The sequence below is a fragment of the Podarcis pityusensis genome (genome assembly GCF_964106645.2).
Source record: "Podarcis pityusensis genome assembly, chromosome: 9".
Classification (NCBI taxonomy): domain Eukaryota; kingdom Metazoa; phylum Chordata; class Lepidosauria; order Squamata; family Lacertidae; genus Podarcis; species Podarcis pityusensis.
Window position 1 is genome coordinate 55074424 of NC_138034.1, and position 20192 is coordinate 55094615.

General features: G+C 43.4%; 1 protein-coding gene and 1 long non-coding RNA gene across 3 annotated transcripts in view; both read right to left on the reverse strand.

Annotated features, from left to right (window-relative positions):
- The window catches only part of TET2 (tet methylcytosine dioxygenase 2), a 77452-nt gene extending 74264 nt beyond the window's left edge, over window positions 1–3188 (reverse strand). For both annotated transcript variants that reach the window (XM_081020273.1, XM_081020272.1), the window contains exon 1: window positions 2932–3188. The gene's annotated coding sequence lies outside the window, so the exon portion shown is untranslated. The remainder of the gene's footprint in view (window positions 1–2931) is intronic.
- The window catches only part of LOC308485094, an 840425-nt gene that overhangs the window by 88259 nt on the left and 731974 nt on the right, over window positions 1–20192 (reverse strand). The gene's annotated exons all lie outside the window — the stretch shown is intronic.

A 20192-nucleotide genomic window follows, 5' to 3' on the forward strand; every position in this document is an offset into this window, starting at 1 on the left:
TGCAGAGATTCAAACCGCTGACCTTCTGATCAGCAGGCCCAAGAGGCTCAGTGGTTTAGACCACAGCACCACCTGCATCCTTTACCATATTTATGGACTACATGATGTGGCAAATGAACTTTATAAACTGTGCTGACTTGTTACCTGCTTTCCTAGAAACCAGTGTCATGCTGATGCTCAGTGCTCCTAAGCAGAGATACATTTGTGTGCACCAATATGCATGCAGCCCAAGACTGTAATTTGGGATAGAGACCAATTTCACTGACATGCAGAGAGAAGGATGAGCCTACTTCCATATTGTGAATGGAAGCTGTACTGGATTCCCAACCAATCTCTGTGTGGAGTTCCCAGCTGAGAAAGAGAATCTGTGTGCAGAAGCTGCTTTCAAAGGTTAATCCCATCAGCAGTACTTGAGGATTTAATTTTTTTGTTTAAGCTTTTCAGAATATTGAATATTCTTGACAAAACACCAACGGCTCAGTTCATGATTATGGAAGAAAGTTTTCCCATTGCAGAGAGAGAGGTCTGGTAGGTGGATACTGTTTTGTTTAAAGAAAACAGCTATTTCCACTGTACTTCATACGAGTGTCACTAACTTAAATAAAACAACAATTATTATCTGGGAACATATCAAGCAGCGCATGAGAACAATGTATACTGCTATTTTTATTATTACTGAAAAATAATAGAACAATGTGAGGAAATATGAACTTCTTAAACTTATACGAAAAAAATCAACCCTCCGCTGATGTAACCAGAAAAAGTCAACAAAGCACATTAACCTTTGAGGAGTAATGTGGGAGTTGTTGCTAACATCCCTTTTACTTCTCAAAGCAGACTGCAGCTTGGACACAAGCTAATTGAGTGAATTTGTTAACAGAGATAAGAGTAGCAAGAACTCACAAGGGAGTTTCAACAGGTTCGTGTTGGGGAGGTTTGGTGTTTTTTAGTTTTTGTTTAAGACCAAAGCATGCATTGGGTATGGGGTTGTTTCTGCCTTCTGATCAACCCCCCACCCCAATAACTGAAGCCTGCTCATTATGCTTGACCATTAACACCCATCTGCTGAAATTGTTTTACAAATAAGCTCTGTTCTATTGGCTTTAGTTCTCAACTGAAAGTGCCATCATGGAATACACATGCAATTCCACAAATGACTGTAAGGCTATTGCTATTCCTCCTCTCCACCCCTCTTCCTGGAGTGTCAGCCTGCCATTAAAATGCAAATACAATGGCCTTATTAGCTAGCAAACAACCACCCACTGACCTTCTTCTACAGAGGGAAGGCATCTTTTCCGTCATTGTTTTAAAAATCCATTTGTGAATATATAACAGCCAGACAAGTCCTATTCTACCATTGCTTACCATCTCATGGTATCAGGTTTTGTATTTGCATACTCACCATGAGGGGAAAAACATATCTCAAAATGAGATCATCAGAGCGAACGTTTCAGTGGAAAGCTGCTAAGATCACATCAGCTCCTTCCATCCCCACCACAATCAGTTTACAAAGGCAAATTGTATATAACGTACACCCAAGTATTGTTGCAGAAAGCCTGCTAAGTGGCAAAAAAGAAACACTTCCAATTCGATTAAAGCTCCCATTACAGATCTAACATATGACCTATGGGAGTGATTGGAATTAGGTTTAATGCTAAATAATAAATACAAGAAGGCACAACGTTTTGCATTTGACTGGCACATTCCGGGTAGATTATGGTTTAGTAGCCTTGATCTCGTTAAATGGCAATTATTTTAAAAGGGCATAAGGAAGCTTCCCTCGTCGTCCTCCCACCCCCCGCCCACCGCCCACATTGAGTAACTGGCTCTCATCACGGGATCCAGCAATTACGAAGCCAAGATAGCACAGAGAATTGCAAAGGTAGAGAAAAGAAGCCGGGGAGCAAATGTCCTCTCCAATTCTCTCTTCCTTCCCCAGGATGGGGGGCTTCACTTTCCTTCTGCGCCCCTGACCTTGCCGTCCTGAAAAGTCCACAGCCCCTCTCTCTCTTCCCCCCTCCCGCCCTCTCTCTTGGACTGCGCCTGCCTTTGTGTCTGCTTGTCACTCACCGGTAAACCAAATGAGAGCTGATTCATGAAAAGCACAAAGCCGGGGGAAAAAACCACTTTCACACATTAAAAATCTCGCACGCACGCACGCCTCTCTAACCCGCTGCGTCCAGGCAGAACGTCCCTGCCCTCTAACGCTAGGCACCTCTCAAGAAAGAGTTTGCTTTTGCCCAGAGATCACAAACCCTCTTCCACTTTATTGCTATTATTTTTTAAATAAGGGCATATACTCTTAAAGTTTTGGTCACATAACCCAACCATCGATTTTTTTAATTTTGTAAAGCGACCTCCGCAAACTTGCTTTCCCCAAGGCCACTTGGGAGTCTCTTTCCAGAATAAAGCCCGGACGCGATTAAGAACTCAGCACGTGTGTAAGCGAGAACACACGTTTAAAGGGCGGCTGCAACTGGGGGTGGGGGGGGTGTAGCGTGGAAGCTAAGAGGAGGAAAAAGAAGTGCAATTTTATAAGACAGAAAAAAAGCAAAACTTAAAGCAGATCGACTTCTCTGTCCAACAAACACAAAGGGGGGGGGGGGACTCACCCACCCCAAACCCAAGTAGCTAAAACAGCAAAGTTCACAAGGCGAAAGCTAGACACATAGAAGGGGGAAGGAACCCCCAAAATAGCTTCGAATTTTTCTATTTGTCAGCCATGTTTGCGAAGCTGCTGTAAATTTCTTTTCCATTTGGACCCGCGGAGAGTTGTGTGTGTGTGTTTCTTTCCCTAAAAGTCACACCAAGGAGCCCCACGGGCTGCTAAAGGAGGTCAGAAAAGGAGAGCGTTTCGGAACGGGGGGAAAGGGAAAGAGAGAGACAGAGAGAGAGAGGGAAGAAGGAGAGAGAGAGAAGCGCGCCTCTGACCTCTTTCCAGCAGTCCCCTCCGCCTCGCCGAATCCAGCCGAAGCAATCTGCTCTCCCTGCTAACCAATCCTAAAGGGCAGCCATCTTGCTTCCTTCTGCTCCTTTACGAAAGCAGCCTAGCCTCCGCATCAATATTCATAAGGCCGTTTTGACGTCTGCTCCCTCCTCGCTCGGCGGAGCCCCAGCGTCGCTCCCAGCGGCGGACGTGACTGCCATCCGAACGAGGGCGGGAGAGGGGGAGGCTGCTGCTGCTTCGCCGTCTCCCCAACAGCGCCAGGCCGGGCGGGCGGGCGGGCGAGCGAGCGGGCTTGGGCTACTGGCTACTGGCAGAGACGCCAGCCTCTCCCCCTTTGGGGGTTTTCCCACACAAAGGCGTGGGAGACTTTTTATTGGGATATCTCTATTGGGTTGTTCTAACAGGGGAGCCGGGTAGGAAAGGGTGGTGTTGTAACGCGCGCGTGGGGGGGTATTTGGTGGATTTTATTATTATTTTTTAATCACTTTTTCGGCTCTAAAACCAGAAGGGCAGGAAATGCCAGAAAGCAGTCGCGTGTTTTTTGTGTGTTTCCCCAGCCCCCCCATCCGCCCTTTTCCTTGCTGCTGCACTGCAGCCCCGATAATGTGACACAGTTGCAGACAAAGGACTCAAAACAAGGAGCTGTCATTCTTAACAGATGTTGTTTCCTGGTTAGGGAGGGAGGGAGGGCTCTTTAAGCAGCAAGAGGCTCCCACAATGGCTTGCTTGCTTGCTTGGCAAGGCGAACTTCGGCTCGGGCGCAGGCCCCGCCCCGCGATTTGCATATTCAGCGCTCGCTCGGGCGCCATTGGCTGCAAGCGCGGGCTCGGCGGTGCTTTTTAAAGGGCTGCTGCGCCCAAGTTCTCCAAAGTCCGCGGGGTTTCTCTCGCCGCCTCCTCCTCCTCCAGTCCCACCTCCTGTTTACGCCGGGCATGTGAGCGCACGGGGAGCAGCACGTGGATGGCACCGATCAAGGTCGGAACTCTTTGGTGGTTTGTGTTTTGCTGCAGACGGAAGAATCCGTTGGCTCAGAGAGAGTCATGAGGGGATCAGCCCAGTCCTGTGGGATCAATGGGTCCGGGCATGTTTGACTGGACTGCATGTTGCAGCATATTCATTGAAAAGCCACCCTGCGTTTTGTTTTTAAGAAGTTGTAAAACGAGAACAGACTGCCTTTTGTTGCACTTAAAAAGAAAAAGAAAAAAGGAGGAAAGAGAGAAAAGTTGATCCAAACCATTGGATCATTTTTTGGAGTGTCGTCAATGTGTAGTCACAAATAAAAAGGATGGATACAGAGCAATATCTTCCTAAACCTATTGCAATCCATAGGCTTAAGTTCCACCGAATGGAAATACAGGATAACATGGCAGACGCTGTACAATTGAAACATGTGTTGCACAAAAATACGCACAAACATTAGATACAAAAGAGTAACACTGAAGCAGCACATGGAGATAGTTTGTTGCTTTGAAACTTGTTTTGCACATTTGTAGTGATACAGTTTGTGTTGATGAATTGTTTTCGTTTAAAGCATTTGTATTTTGCTGTAGAATATAACAGCACGCAATAATAATAATAATAATAATAATAATAATAATAATAATATTTTTATTTATACCCCACCCACCTGGCTGGGTTTCCCCAGCCACTCTGGGCAGCTTATAGAATATATAAAAAAACAGCAGGTGGACGGTCATTCTTAACCATATTTCATAACCATACTGAATAGTTTTACATACCTGTATAATAATATGATTTATGATATGTAATAGGATGGTATATATTTTTATAATGGTTATTATTATGAACTAAGAAGAAGAACACACTAGGGTAGATGTTACAAAAGACACTGGGCTTCACCATTTTTCTACTGATTGTATAAACTAAGCTGACTCTAAAGGTGCAATCCTAAATCCACTTACCTGGGAATAAGCACCATTGAACACAATGATACAGTGGTTAAGAACTTAATTCGTTCTGGAGGTCCGTTCTTAAACTGAAACTGTTCTTAATCTGAAGCACCACTTTAGCTAATGGGGCCTCCCACTGCCGCACCGCTGGAGCACGATTTCTGTTCTCATCCTGAAGCAAAGTTCTTAACCCAAGGTAATATTTCTGGGTTAGCGGAGTCTGTAACCTGAAGCGTATGTAACCCGAGGTACCACTGTACAAATTGTGCTCTGGCGGCACGGCAGCAGCGGGAGGCCCCATTAGGTAAAGTGGTGCTTCAGGTTAAGAACAGTTTCAGGTTAAGAACGGACTTCCAGAATGATTTAAGTACTTAACCCAAGGTATCACTGTACTTCCTTTTGAACAGATGTGTATAGATAGGACTGCACTCTTCAGGGAGCAATCCCATACACCAGAATCTGGTTTAAAGTTGCAACAGATCTAGAACTCATTCAGCAGATGCTGCTGCTGTTCTGCATAAGCCTGGCAGAGGGTAAACAAGCTTTTAAAATAGCAAGTCATACCAGGTTGTCAGGTCATGATGTGAACTGAGGAGAATGGATTTAGGATCCAGCCGAAGTACCCCGTTTGTGGTACTGCCTCTGCCACTCCCCCAGAATGCCCCTTTGGGGAATTTATATTAGCCTCAGCCCTGCCACCTTTGGTTCAGCTGGCTGAGTCAGAATAAGCAAATTACACCTGCAGAAAGGTAAAAAAGGTAAAGGACCCCTGGACGATTACGTCCAGTCAAAGGCGACTATAGGGTGTGGTGCTCATCTCACTTTCAGGTTGAGGGAGCCAGTGTTTGTCCACAGACATCTTTCTGGGTCATGGGGCCAGTATGACTAAACCGCTACTGGTACACCTTCCCGTGCAGCGGTACCTATTTATTTACTTGCACTGGCATGCTTCTGAACTGCTGAGCCAGGGTTGGGGAGTTAATGCTGGCTGATCCCAGCTGAGCTGGAAATCCTAAACTGCTCATCCCAGCAGATCTTGCCATAGGATCGCCCTTTGAATGTGTGGACATAGGGAGCAAGTCTTTCTTTCACAGAACCCTCAGAATTCCCTGTTTAAGGAGGCCCATGAGACGTTAATTCAGAGCTGTTGCACATAGAGTCTTGTGCATGGCTAAAAGGTGCAGAACCTCCTCCGTTCCTTTCTTTAGAAACTTTCAGAGACGTTGCATGATCACTTCCTCCTTTGACAATTTATTCCACTGCCTGACTGTTCTTATAGTGTCCTGACAGGATTATCAAGACAATCTAGAACAGGGTGGTCCAATCTGCAGCTTGCAGGCTGCTTTTGGCAGACCTTGGCAACATTCAAGAAATTACATCTTAAAGCCTTAAAAAATTAAGTCTGATTACTTGAAATATCATTTAAATATATTAAATGTGTAGTTAATTATGCATATATTTAATTAACTATATTGTGTATATTAAATCATATTAAATATATTGCCAACACTTTAATTTACGCTGTGGAAATATATATTCTGCTCATGGGATCTGTGTCAAAGTACTCCTGCAGTCCACTTGCTATGAAAAGTTGGACCACCCTGATCTAGAGCAACTTGGTTGCAAAAAAGTGCCATTTTAACCTGTTTTATCCAAATCTGCAAACTGTTACTGTATCCTCCACCCTTTAATCACTCTTTTCTCTAAACTACATATACTAAGTTCTTTCAGCTTTTAAAAAATAGACCATGTGTGCCAACAAGCCATGATGCTATGCATGTTTGCTTGAAAGTAAACCCCACTGAGATGGGGCAATGGGGCAAATGTGGATAGGATAGTACCCACACAGTTGTAATAAGTGCTGGTTATGACGCGGGTGGCACTGTGGGTTAAACCACAGAGCCTAGGACTTGCCGATCACAAGGTCGGCGGTTCGAATCCCCACAACGGGGTGAGCTCCAGTTGCTCGGTCCCTGCTCCTGCCAACCTAGCAGTTCAAAAGCACGTCAAAGTGCAAGTAGATAAATAGGTACCACTCCAGCGGGAAGGTAAACAACGTTTCCATGCGCTGCTCTGGTTTGCCAGAAGCGGCTTAGTCATGCTGGCCACATGACCCGGAAGCTGTACACTGGCTCCCTTGGCCAATAAAGCGAGATGAGCACCACAACCCCAGAGTCGACCACAACTGGACCTAATGGTCAGGGGTCCCTTTACCTTTATGACCCCTAACACCCTATATGGCTTTGCCGCAGGCTACCTGAAAGATTATATCTCCTTATACAAACCTGTCTGGCTGCTAAGATCCTTCAGTGAGCACCTTTTCTTGGTCCCATCAACATCTGAGGCATAATTGGTGGTGACATGAGAGATAGGCATTCTCTCTTACCACAACATACAGGAGTAAGCCTGATCAAAGATTATGGATTGGATCCATACTTATGCTGCAGTCCTAACCCCAGTTATTGGGGAGTCAGCCCCATTGAATTCAGCAGAACTTACCTCTGAGTTGACATGGTTAGGATTGCACAGTTAGTCATACATATTACTAGGCCATTGAAATAAATGAGGTTTAACTATGACCAACTTAAGCACCATTGGTTTAAATGGGTCTCCTATCAGCATGACTAAGTCCTCAACAGGACTATAAACTTAAAGCAGTATGGGACCACCTTGAACAGTCACAACTTCCCCTAAAGAATCCTGGGAACTATAGCTTGTTGTGGGTGCTGTGAGCTGATAGGAGACCCCCTATTCCCCTCACAGTGCTACAATTCCCAGAGTTCCCTGGGAAGTGGGCTTGATGGTTAAACCACCCTTACCATCTTACCACGTATATGCTTTGTCTGCAAAACTGGCACTGTTACGGGTGCCACATAATACCCTTTTCCTGGGATAAACCAATCTTGTAGTGTGGCAGCACCCACATTTTGGAACTCCTTTCCTATTGGCATCAGGCTGGTGCCTTCCTCGTTCTTTTTTCAATATCTACTCAAAGAATTTTTGTTAGGTAAGCCTATCCATACATGTAAAATGTTGACAGGTGTCCTAATCTGATTTTCAGCTTCTTGTTGGTTTAAACTATTTTTTGGATGGTTGTTTTTGCTGCTGTTGTATTTTTTTACTGATAATTTTATTGTAAACCACTTTGAGAGGTTTCTTATTTCATGTTACAACCCAACAGTATTTGAAATTTGTGGAATAAATATATAAAATAATGCGTTCACATGAGGTGACTGCACAGTCCCCCTGCCTTGCTTTTGCCCTTGTGCAACACAACTAACACTCTGCTATACTGTTCTTGCAGTGGATGGGCAACAGTGCCATGTTTGAATAGGAAGCAACCTTGGTTTGCCTCCGCAGGGACTGCTGGGCACCTTAGTTTACTCAAAACACAGTGCCTATAGATGCATGGAACTAGGTTTCTATATTTACGCACATTATGTTTAGTAAAATGATCCATAAGGTCACCTCCCTTTTTTCATTTCATCTTTTAAGCCTCTCCCTGCCCTGATCTGTGTCCTTCTATGTTATAACAGGTGGTTCTTGTCTGCCTGGAATCTTCTTTGGCTTTCGCCCAGCTTGGAAACAAGCCTAGACCCCTTCCTTGCCAATGTTCCCCCTCCTGTGCTATGACATATGTTGCTCTTTTTTTAAAAAAGAGAAGTGCTTCTTAGCCCCCACCAAAAGAAGCAGCTGCTGACCTGAGCAGCCTGAAGATCATAAAGAAAACATGTTTTCTTAGGAATACTTTGCATGCAGCTTACTTGATACCCTTTTCTCTTGTTATATAGCATAGCAAAAGAGACACACCAGCATGCTTTGTTCTCTGAGCTACATGTAGTAAATGAGGACATTGCATGAGCTGCATGTAGTAAATGAGGACATTCTTGAAATGCTTACTTTTCTAGGTGTGGCATGGCTATTTTTGAGAAGCACTTCAGTATGCTCAACAAGAGATCTTATTTCTTAACAGCCAAAACCAAGAACAGCAGTTCGAACAAAGCAGCGGGATATCATTTCACCACAGAATGTAACCCTTGGCTACAAAATGTCCGCCTTATGTTTTTCTGAATTAGCTTGGTCTCCAGGGCTGCTAATTGACACCATGGCTTTCAATTAACATATTTAAATTTATTTCCTACCCTATCCACAAGGGTTTGGGGCAGGTTACAGTATTACCTAAGTATTGTCCTTGAAGCAACCTAGTAAGATTGTTACTAGGCCGAGATTCTTACTCCTTCAACCAGAGCTTCAGTGATGGGCAAGGATTCAACCCCAAGTTTTTCTGTGACTGTGCAGACTGTATGCATCTTCTTGTGGTGTTGATGTGGGTTTATTGGAGGCTGGAGGCAATTCACAAACTTTAATTACCACAGCCCACCGTGCATAGAGGCTGCATGCTGTGACACAGTGTGAATCGGGTCAAAATCATTTATAAGTTCAAATTTTGATTTTCCTTTTTTCAAACCATTTCGAAATGCTGAGGGAGTGAATGAAAATGTCCTTCCTGAAATGTATTTTAAGCCCTTGAAATTTATGCTGAAAATGCTAAACCTGTAAGTAAAACTTCATGCACCTGCTCTCTGCCTGTCCATGACTGCCAAGGTGGTCTTTGCTAGGCAATGAAAAACATTGCTCGACAGTGCAGTCTGGTGCATGTCTACTCATAAACCCATCCCATTGAGCTCAATGGGATTTACTTCAAGACAAGTATATATAGAACTGCAGCTTAAAATAAGAGACCAGACCAGTTTGCACACAAAACTTAATTGGCTAAGTGTAAGTGGGCAAGATTTTAGAGGAAAACTTGTGGCTACTCTGCTCCTCATTTTGTCCTGCTGCAGCTGTGTTACCCAGAGCTAAGCTATGGTTTGTTTAGCATTGCGTCCAAATCTGGGCTCATGGTTTGTTGTGAACTTTAGCCGAGGCTTGTTCTTAGCTTACCACTTGTGGTTTGTTTGAGGAATATAAACCATACATTTGGACAGAACACTAAGCTAAATAATGGCTTAGCCCTGGCTAGTGCAGTAGCAGGAAGAATAAAGTACAGAGGATTTTCCTCTGAGTAACCAACCACAGTCTCACTCATTCAAGCCATGGCTTGAGTTATGTCCAACCCTGCCACTGGGTCTTTTAGGTTAAACAAATTGACCATTTCTCACATGATCCCTGTCGACTTCTGAGCCACTTGCCTCACGGAGACCAACTCTTTGCTACGTCTTAAGCTCTCCTTAGAATCCAATAAATAATACTGCCAATTGTTTTGTTTCAATAATTCTTGCTGCTGCTACATGATTTTTAGCTTAATGACTGTAATGATTGCTTTTGTATCTCGTATAATGTGCATTTTGTGCATGTTAAATCTATGGTATATTTCAAGATAAATAAATAGAAAATACTTGTAGCTATGTCATCAATGTTTCAGCATTAAATATCCATGCCCCTCTCCTCAAAACCACGCTTGAAACAGAAATGTAAATTAAAAATTCAGGTTTTACATCATTTTTTATAATCATATCAGGGAGCTTGTGTGTGAGTGTCTCTCTCTCTCTCTCTCTCTCTCTCTCTCTGTGTGTGTGTGTGTGTGAGAGAGAGAGAGAGAGAGAGAGAGACAGACAGACATAGTATGAAGGAGCAACCTGAAAGTTAGAAACACATTTGTGTTTGATTTGTCATGCTTGAATTAAATTTCTTATTATGGGTTGCTGCAGACAATAAACTACCAAGGACAAACTTAGCTAATCAGCTATCTGGCTGCCTGTAGCAGCTACATATGCAGTGAAAATTTCACTACAGCTACACATCTCTAGATTTATTAAAAGAGCAGGCGACAGTAAAATTCTCATCATGTGCATGGATGCTACAAATGAATGTAGTTTTGTCTACACAGTGGTAAATTTTCCTATCAAGAATTATCATCCTATAAACTACTTAATTTAAAAACATTATGAGAATTAGGAAAACTACTTCCAGGATCTACTTCTGTTCTGGGAGTGATCTCCAGTTAATTTGCTTATATCTAGTAGCAATGATGTTTTCCTGGTATTACTCACCTAGTATTACTCATCTCTCAGAGCCCCTTTTGAATCAGACTAGAGTGGAAACCTGAAAATTTCCCTTCCAGGTTTCTATTGCTATTTCCTGGCAGTAAAAGCTACCTTGTAAACACAGTGCAAGGTAAAGCACAAAAGCTCTGAAATAATTCCAAGAGGGTACAGCTGCTGGGTACAGGGTTGTAATTGTCCACTACTCCACTTTTTTGCATGGTTGTGGGAGATTTTGCAGTCAAAGCTAAAAATGCATGTCTAAGTCTATGCTAGTTAGTAAATGAAGGGGTTAAGGACCATAGAGCTGTAAATTTCTAGATAAGGCACTATTAGGTCACACCCCGTCACCTTCAGGGAGGGAGGAAGAAAGGCTTGTTTCCTTCTCCCTCCCTCCCCCCCCCTTTCTCCCTCTCTCCCATAACTAGCCAGACACATGAGCCTGGAACTCCCCAGCCCAGACTCCATGTTTGAAGATACTTTTTGTGTTTTGTACTCAAGAATTGGTTTTTACCTGCATTGTTCATGCTGTAGCATTAAGTGATGAGTGAGTGAGCATTTAAACTTAAGTTTGTGGTCTATTCACTGTGAGAGAGGGGTAGAGGTGTGGGAAGCACATTATGATCGCTCAGTCATGGGATATTTAAAAGTCTAACAACCTATATTTCGTGTGTTTTGCAAACACTGCATATATTCCAGTTTTGGTGAGCAAAGCCCTGTGCTCTTTGAATTCAGGCAGTCATCCATTTTTTTTTTTACTTTCCCACATATGTGGGACTTCAGGATTAATTGGCATTCCCCAGTTATTTCCTAACAAAGTACACATTACACAGGGCAGTAGGACTGATTCCAGTTCAGGGTTCCTCTGGCACCACATACACTGTGTCTTTTGGCCACATGCCCTCTTCTCCTTCCTAAACAGGAGAGCGACAAGGCAGGCTATCAAGAACACCAGGAACTGATATTGGATTCCTGGAGGCTACTGCAGCTTTAATGTGATGGTTAGCTTGATCCAGAAAAAGACTTCAGTGTGGTGATGTTGCCCCTTTGTGTGTCTCCAGCCCATTTCTTTGGCTACTGCTGACATTGCTGACCCTCTAATATTTATTCTTTGCATTTATTAGTTGCCTGTTAACCTCTAGACAATACACAACACAAATCAAAGTATAGAATAAAATAGCAGTCATAAAACATGTACATAAAAAACATAAAGGACCATAATAGTTCAATTAAATGCTCAAATGCTGCAAAAATGAGACTAAAATAATAATCTGTGCCTCTTTCAATTTACATTAAAAATCTTAAAATGTTAACAAGACTGGATGAACAGAAAGGTCTTCCTGGTGCTCCAAATGTCACTTGTAGACACCTGAAAAGGTTCTCTCTCTCTCTCTCTCTCTCTCTCTCTCTCTCTCTCTCTCTCTCATATTGCCACACTCCATTCTTTAGACTTGTAGAGGGATCTCAGTTTATTATCTTAGGACACAGTTAAGTCCTCATAGGGAAAGGCATCTATTTAGGCCAGCAGTGGGGAACCACCAGCCTGCAGATCTGATTTGGCTTGTGAGGCTGGCTTCCACAAATCCTGCCCACCTGTCTCACACCTGGCATAATAAGTGATGCCAGGTGTGTGTGTAGGAGGGGGGAAAGTAAAAGCTGCAAAGGACCAATTGGGAGCATAAAACACACTCTGGATTGTTCTTTGGCAGATGGGACTCTTTGGCAGCAAGCTCTACACCGGGATCAGCTGCTCCATGGAATTCCCAATTGAGGACTCTCTTGTGCAGCTAATGGAACTCGTCCCTTTGATACGTTCACCTGCCATTGTAATAGTCACCCGCCTGTCAAAGGTGGCACACAGTGGGGTGGGGGAGGCCTGCCAGCTGGATCCAATTCTCCACTCCTGTTTTAGGTACTGAGGTCCCAAGCTGTGTAGGGCTTTGCAGGTCGAAACTAGTTGTTTGAACAGAGACCAGAAATGAATCGGAAGCCAGTGAAGGAATGAAAAGGCTATTGAACACAGGAACATATGAGGCTATTGATTCAGAATATTGGTCTACCTTTCTCAGTATTGTCTGCACTGCTTGGCAGTGGCTTTCCAGGGTTTCGGACAGGGGACCTTTCTAGCCCCTCCTGGAGATGCTGGAAACTGTACTTCTTGCATGCACAGCAGATGCTGAATCACTCAACTAATGTCCTTTCCTCGCTGCCATATTCTGCACCAGCTAAAATTTCACTTGATCACATCTGTACAGGAATATTGAGTGGCCTGTGAAGAAATGGCTGATTCTTAAGAGTTAGTCAAGAGATAAACGAAGGCATTGAGGAGGAGATTGTGTGTAGGATCTCTGAGCTCCTACTGGTATGGAGGGGTAGCATCAGGACTGGCACAATGACAGAAAGCAGCTTACAGTCAGCTTCCACGGGGTCTTTCAACCCACAGTATACATCTGTTTCAGTTCATCTTACCTCACAGGCTCCTGCTAGCAGCCGCCTAATGAGAAGAGCTCACAGACAAATTTTATGTTGGAGCAATTCCATGGACTCAAAGCCACGATTATAGAAAAGATGACCTCATTGCACACAACCTGTTTCCATCTATAAAACTGGAAAATGCCATCAGAAATGCCATTTACGCACAATCACACCTTTCAACTTAATTGAACGTGGAATAGCTGCCGTCCCACTGGCTCCAAACTCAAACATACATTTGCACACTGAAAACTAGTGCTCCAGCTGCACCCAATCTGGGATTGGTCATGGTGATGCATGTCTTAGTTACATCCCAGTTGGATCGCTGTAACTTGCTGTGTGGGGCTGCCTTTGGAAAGTGTTAGGAAACTTCAGCAAGTTTAAGATGCTGCGGCCAGATTGCTGAAAGGAGCTGGCTAAAGGGGGAACAGAAACTTCTTGTTACAACAGTGCCACTGGTTACCCATCCATTTCTGGGCAGAATTCAAAGTGCTGGTTATGACTTCCGATGCCCTATATGGCTTGAGTCCAGGTTATCTGAAAGACCATAGCCCCCATAGGAGCCTGCCTGGGGGCTTTGAGATCTTCTGGGAAAACCTTTCTCTCTGTCCCATCATCTGCATAGGCACCTTTAGTGAACCCACAAGTTTTTCCAGTGCTGTTTTAAATAGGGTAACTTATTGAATTTTTTAATATTTATATTGATTGTCTATTTTTAACTACAGTGGTACCTCGGGTTAAGAACTTAATTCGTTCTGAAGGTCTGTTCTTAACCTGAAACTGTTCTTAACCCGATATACCACTTTAGCTAATGGGGCCTCCCGCCGCCGCCGCGCAATTTCTGTTCTCATCCTGAAGCAAAGTTCTTAACTCGAGGTACTATTTCTGGGTTAGCAGAGTCTGTAACCTGAAGCGTCTGTAAAGCCACTGTATTTGTTTTAATTCATGCTGTGAGCCACTGTGGGTCCTATACTGAGAGAAAGACAGGACTATAATATAATATAATATAATATAATATAATATAAATAAATAGAAGTTGTCAGTGCAAATTAGAATCTCTTTTCCACCCATAAGAACACAGTGAAAAGCTGGGCTGGGGCAGACTATGAAAGGCAGAGAGGATCAAAGTCACACTTTTCTGAATGCAATACTATATCTGCCAATAAGCACCAATGAACTAAATAGGACTTCTTTATGAGCAGACATGTGCAGATGGCACTATTGGTGCTCCAAGTGAAATACTAAGATGCCAAGTGGTTTTTCTCTGTCTATGGCAGTCTTCCTTAGTCTTCCTTCTGTCCAGGTCCTCCGTGCATATACTTGACACTCAGGTTCAAATTATATGTGACATTGATCACATAAATTGGCCTTGCGCTGTAGCTCAGTGCTAGAGCATCTGCTTTACATAGGGAAGATCCTAGGTTTAGTCCTCAGCATCTCCAGGTAGAGCTGGAAGAGCAGCCCTTGCCTGAAACCCTGGAGAGCCACCGGCAGTCAGGGTAGACAATATTGAGCTAGATGGACCAAGAAGGCGGCTTCTTGTGTTCCTAGTTTTCCAGCAGCTCAGAATTGGTGTTTTTCTCAGCGTAGCTTTGATAATCAGCAGTTCTCTCTGGCGTCATGTGGTGTGCACATGGTGTGCCTCTTTCCTCTATCAGATGTGTTTGTGAAGTCTAGCAGAGGGTTGTGTCATCTTTAGTTTTTTTGTGGTTGCTCTCTTTGATTTATTTGCCACTCCCCAGCTCCCACAAGAGAAGGGCCTCGCACACATATCTGATGCTCCGTAAGGCTGTCAAACTCAGCAAAACCAAAAAAAGGAACTGACAACTGACAGGGGAAATCCTAGATGGGAGGGTCTCTGTGACCTAGATTCCTGCCCCCTTTAAACTGCGATGTATTTTTGAGACCAGATTGTTTTCCTCAGAATTGTTTTCATTTGCAACGGTTCAACTTAGATAGAATCCCTGTGTCTGATACCAAATTTGTCTTATGTAAAAAAAAATGGTTGAGCTCGAAGCACAGGCTTCATTCACCAAAAAATCAGGCTTTTTGTTCTATGACTATTTTCAGAGGGGCAGCCATATTAGCCTTTTGCAGAAAAAAGCAACAGGCATTGGAAGCTGCCTTATACTGATTTAGACCATTGTTGTTGTTTACTGTTGTTTACTGACTGGCAGTAGCTCTCCTGGGTTTGAGGCAGCAGGACAGTCCTAGCCCTTTCTGGAGATACCAGGGATTGAACTTCAGAGCTCAGACCTTCTACATGCAAAGCAGAAGATCTACCAGTAAACTATGGCCATTCCATTAGCTTCCTGGATGAAGAGTCTTGTGGAACCTTAAAGTGAACATACTGTCCTACTTTGCAATGGATTCAAATAAACAGGGCACAGTGTATCATTGGAATTAGTGGATAGATGTGTTGCATATTTGCAGAGTTCTATTGACTGTTAATCTAACAGAAAACTAATACAGCACAAGGAAGAGAGATGTCCATTATGCAATACCCCCAACTTTAGGTTTAAGGCTATAATTAGTTTTAAGTTGACTTTCAGACATCAGAGTTCCAAATGAGAGTATGATACCCATTTTAACATGGGTAGCCAACCTATTTGAGCCCATGGGAAGGACTCCGTGGGCACACTTGTGCCCATTGCACAATGTTGGTGGCTCCTGTAAAATATCACCCCAAGACAAACTGGATAAAGACCCAGCGTTGTGTAGCGGTTCCAGTGTCGAAATTAAGACTGGGGAGCTCCAGCTTCAAATCATCCCCCAGCCATGAAGCTCACTGAGTGTCATTGGTCCACACACACACACACACATTTGCAGCCTTGCTTACCTGACGGGGTTATTTCAGGACTAAAATGAAATTGGGAAAATTATGTGCACCATAACTGAGCTGCTTGCAGGAAAGGCAAGAGATAAATGTAATAAATAAACAAGAAACTGTGGAGAGCACAACAAAAAGTGGTGCACCATACCCATACTTGGGGCAGATCTACATCCAGTGATGTGACTTGTTATTTCAGGACAAAGACAAAGACTTCTCCCATCACTGTGATTCCTAGCAATGCACACCTTTCCACTATGCTCAGATGCCTCCCCTCTGGCCTTCTGGTTGTCCCCTGGATCATCCTCTGCTGTAGCACTTTCTGGCTCCAGTGGTACCTCTTTTATCTCCAAGTGATTGGCTGTATTGCTCTGATGAAATATTACATAGCAAGCTGCCTTATTTCAAGTCAGGACATTGGCCACTCTTGATCCATATTGTCTACTTTGACTGACAGCAGCTGTCCAGGGTTTCAGTCAGGGGTCTTTACCAGCCCAACCTATAAATGCTGGGGATTCAACTTGGTTTGTTTCTGCATGCAAAGAAAGTGCTCTAGCACTGAGCCAACTCATCAATCATTAGAACATTTTTTGCTATGTAAAAGCTCTTATTGCAGTAGAAAAGAGATTTTGCTAAAAATGCCTCAGTGCTTCAGGTTGGTAAGCATTATAACCCATCATTTGCTCCATAGGTTACAACTGGCAACCTGCCTCCTTCCCCTCCCCTCCCCCCAAATAATGAAGAAGTTAAGAAGAAATGTTCTGTGAAGAACAAACAGAAATATCATTAAAACACATGATTTCCACACCCCACAACAAGCCCATTTTGTCTGGCTAGCATCCTGCCAAAGCTGGAGTGTGTGAGAGGAAAGACGAAAAAAGTAGGACACTCCTTTGTCATGCATTTTAAAGAGGGATTTTTAAAGCCAGACTCAAGAAAAGAGGGACCGTGATTATTCTATAAAAGAGACCTTTAAAAAAAATCCACACTTTATTACCATTTTCATGCCGTTTTCCATTTGCCTCTTTATTGCATAGTTCCCAGGTTATAAAGCATTCTTTGCATACCCTTAGGGGAAATTTTGAATCATTCTTAACACTAGCTGTGCTGGCAACAGAGAGAGACACAGACAGAAGGAAAACCACACAGTGTTATTCAATTATGTTCTGCATTTCAACCTGTAAGGTAGCAGTGACTCTGTTATAGTCATTTACACATAGATTCAAGAAGTTAGGAACTGCCCAAGGTTAATAATCAAACCCAATACAGCAGACATGTATTGGGTTCTATGGGACTTATTTCTAGCTGAAGTGAGTATATAGGATTGTTTGATGCCCAATGCAATGGGACATTTATTCCAGTTTAGGCCAAAGATGTAATTATAGACACAAATTTATCATTCCTTCATTATGCCTCTGAGTACCAGTTGCTGAGAATAACAGGTGGGCAGAGTGCTCTTGTGTTCGGGTCCTGCTTGAGAATTTCCCACAGTTGTCTGGTCCGCCACTGTGAGAACAGTATGCTGGATGGGCCGTTGGTCTGATCAGCAGGTGTGCCTTATGATCTTAGTCACCAAAGACCTGCTATTGACTTGACTCAGACATCATGGTAATCCAAACTGTTTCCCTTCCCACCTTCTGTTGCCTCTCCCTCCTCTAACTCTCTATTGCTTTCTGGACCTCTCTTTCCATCTCCCTCTCCATGGATCGTTGTTGTCTTTTCATCTCATCTATACCTTCTCAGATCCAACCTTCCATTCATCCTCCTTCTGCAGTGGAGTATTTGATCCTGTGCATTTTACTTAAATTGTCATATTGTCAACAAAAACGGAGACTGCACGACAGGATTTAGCAGATGTGCATTTAGCTGTCTGGATAGGAATGTAGTCTAATGCAAGATCAGGTCAGAACACGTATCCCCCCAAACACACACACACACACATGAACTGAGCGTGATCGGTAGTCATGGAACGTTGACTGTCAGTTGGACCCCCTGATAACATACCTTTAAAAGTACCACGTTAAACAGCCATGGCTTCCCTCAAAGGATCATGGGGGCTGTAGTTTATTAAGAATGTTGAGCATTGTTAGGAGAATCCCCTAACAATCTAAGGCCCGGGGGCCGGATGTGGCCCAATCGCCTTCTCAATCTGGCCCGTGGGTGGTCTGGGAATCAGCGTGTTTTTACATGAGTAGAATGTGTCCATTTATTTAAAATGCATCTCTAGGTTACTTGTGGGGCCTGCCTGGTGTTTTTACATGAGTAGCATGTGTGCTTTTATTTAAAATGCATCTCTGGGTTATTTGTGGGGCATAGGAATTCGTTCATTTCCCCCCCAAAATATAGTCCGGCCCCCCCACAAGGTCTGAGGGACAGTGGACCGGCCCACGGCTGAAAAAGGTTGCTGACCATTGCCCTACTCCCTTCACAGAGCTCCAATTCCCAGAGTTACCTGTGAAGAGGGATTGATTGTTAACCCACTCTGGGAACTGTACCTAGGCAACTAGGGGTTCTCCTTACAACTCTCAGTGCCCTAAACAACCTTCAGCTCCCAGACTTCTTTGGAGAAGTTGTGGCTGTTTAGAGTGGTCTGATACTGCTTTAAATGTATGGTGTGCATGTGGCCTTGAAAGAGAAAAATGGAAAGTGGGAAGGGTGGCATTTAAAGCTAATTTTCAGGAGGCTGGCTGGCTGGCTGGCAGGAACCCAGAGCAGGTTCACTCTTGTGTGGAGGTGAGGTTGCACAGCAATGTCCCCTGCCGTGTCCGTTCCTGTCTCGCTTGTTGGTTCTGTACTCTGGCAAGCTCTGGAAGTCTGAATCAAAGTAAGTGGCAAGTCTCTTCTGCATCAAATGTCAGTGCTGGGACTGTGAAACGCTCATATGCCTCTTAAAAAATAACAACATACTGTTTGTAATCCATGTTGAGTCCTAAAACAGTAACCGAACATCATACAACACTGATCAAAAGATGCCATTACTCAGACTCTGGTAAGCATTAGAAGATATGGTAATCTGTTGATTCTAAAATTGTTCAAGGCTGCAGCTCAAACCCCATTTACCTGGGAGCAAGCCCCATTGCATTTAATAGGTTTTACTTCTGTGTAGGTGAGGCTAAGATAGCACTGTTACAGCAAAATACCATAGCTTTAAGGCATAACTTCTTTTAGCACTCCCATATCTAAAAGCACACTTATAATGCAATTCAACACATGTCTATTCAGAAGTAAGTCTTACTGGGTTCAATGGGGTTATTCCTAGGTAAGTGGTTTGTCTTACTCATCTCTCATACTAAAGTCCCAAGATAGGTAAGCTGTCAACTGTGACAGATGTATTACTTTCTGCAAGGTTTCGGTGCTATGTTTCTCAGACACTAAGTTATTGATTGGATTGGCTTTTCAGGTTTGAAATGGCACAGTTGGTTGGTATGGGGGTTCCCCCCCGAAGGGATGCAAAATCTAAATTAAAAATAAACCTTCCTTTCTGAATGAATCTTGAAGCAAGGAATGGTGCTTTTCTTGCTGTTAGCAAACACATGATGGAAGCTGATCTTTCCTTGTTTACCTTGCAATTGCTTACAAACAACAAAAAGAATGCACAAGTGAACAGAGTAGGTTGAAATGACTAAAAAAGAATTTTGCCTTCACGTGATTCCCATTCTTTTGTAATGAAGTTTGCATTTGAGGGGTTCCATGTAAACTTTGCTTCTCAGCAATTAGGTGAGACCACAAGTGTAGCTTGGGCTGATGAATCTGTTGGGTGCAATTAGTGAGTTGGTGAAAATAGAGAACTCTTGGCATACTTATTCATTTTTTCCCAGTTCAGCTGTCCAGTTTTCTGACTTTTTTTTGTATGTGTCTTCAGCTGCATGTACCAAATCTCAGCATACTGTGTGCTGTGGAATTATCTTAATGTTATAAGGCCCCAGTAGTCAGTCCTATTTCAAACATGGAAAAATAGCATGTGATACAGTCCTTCCTGGGTCATCTCA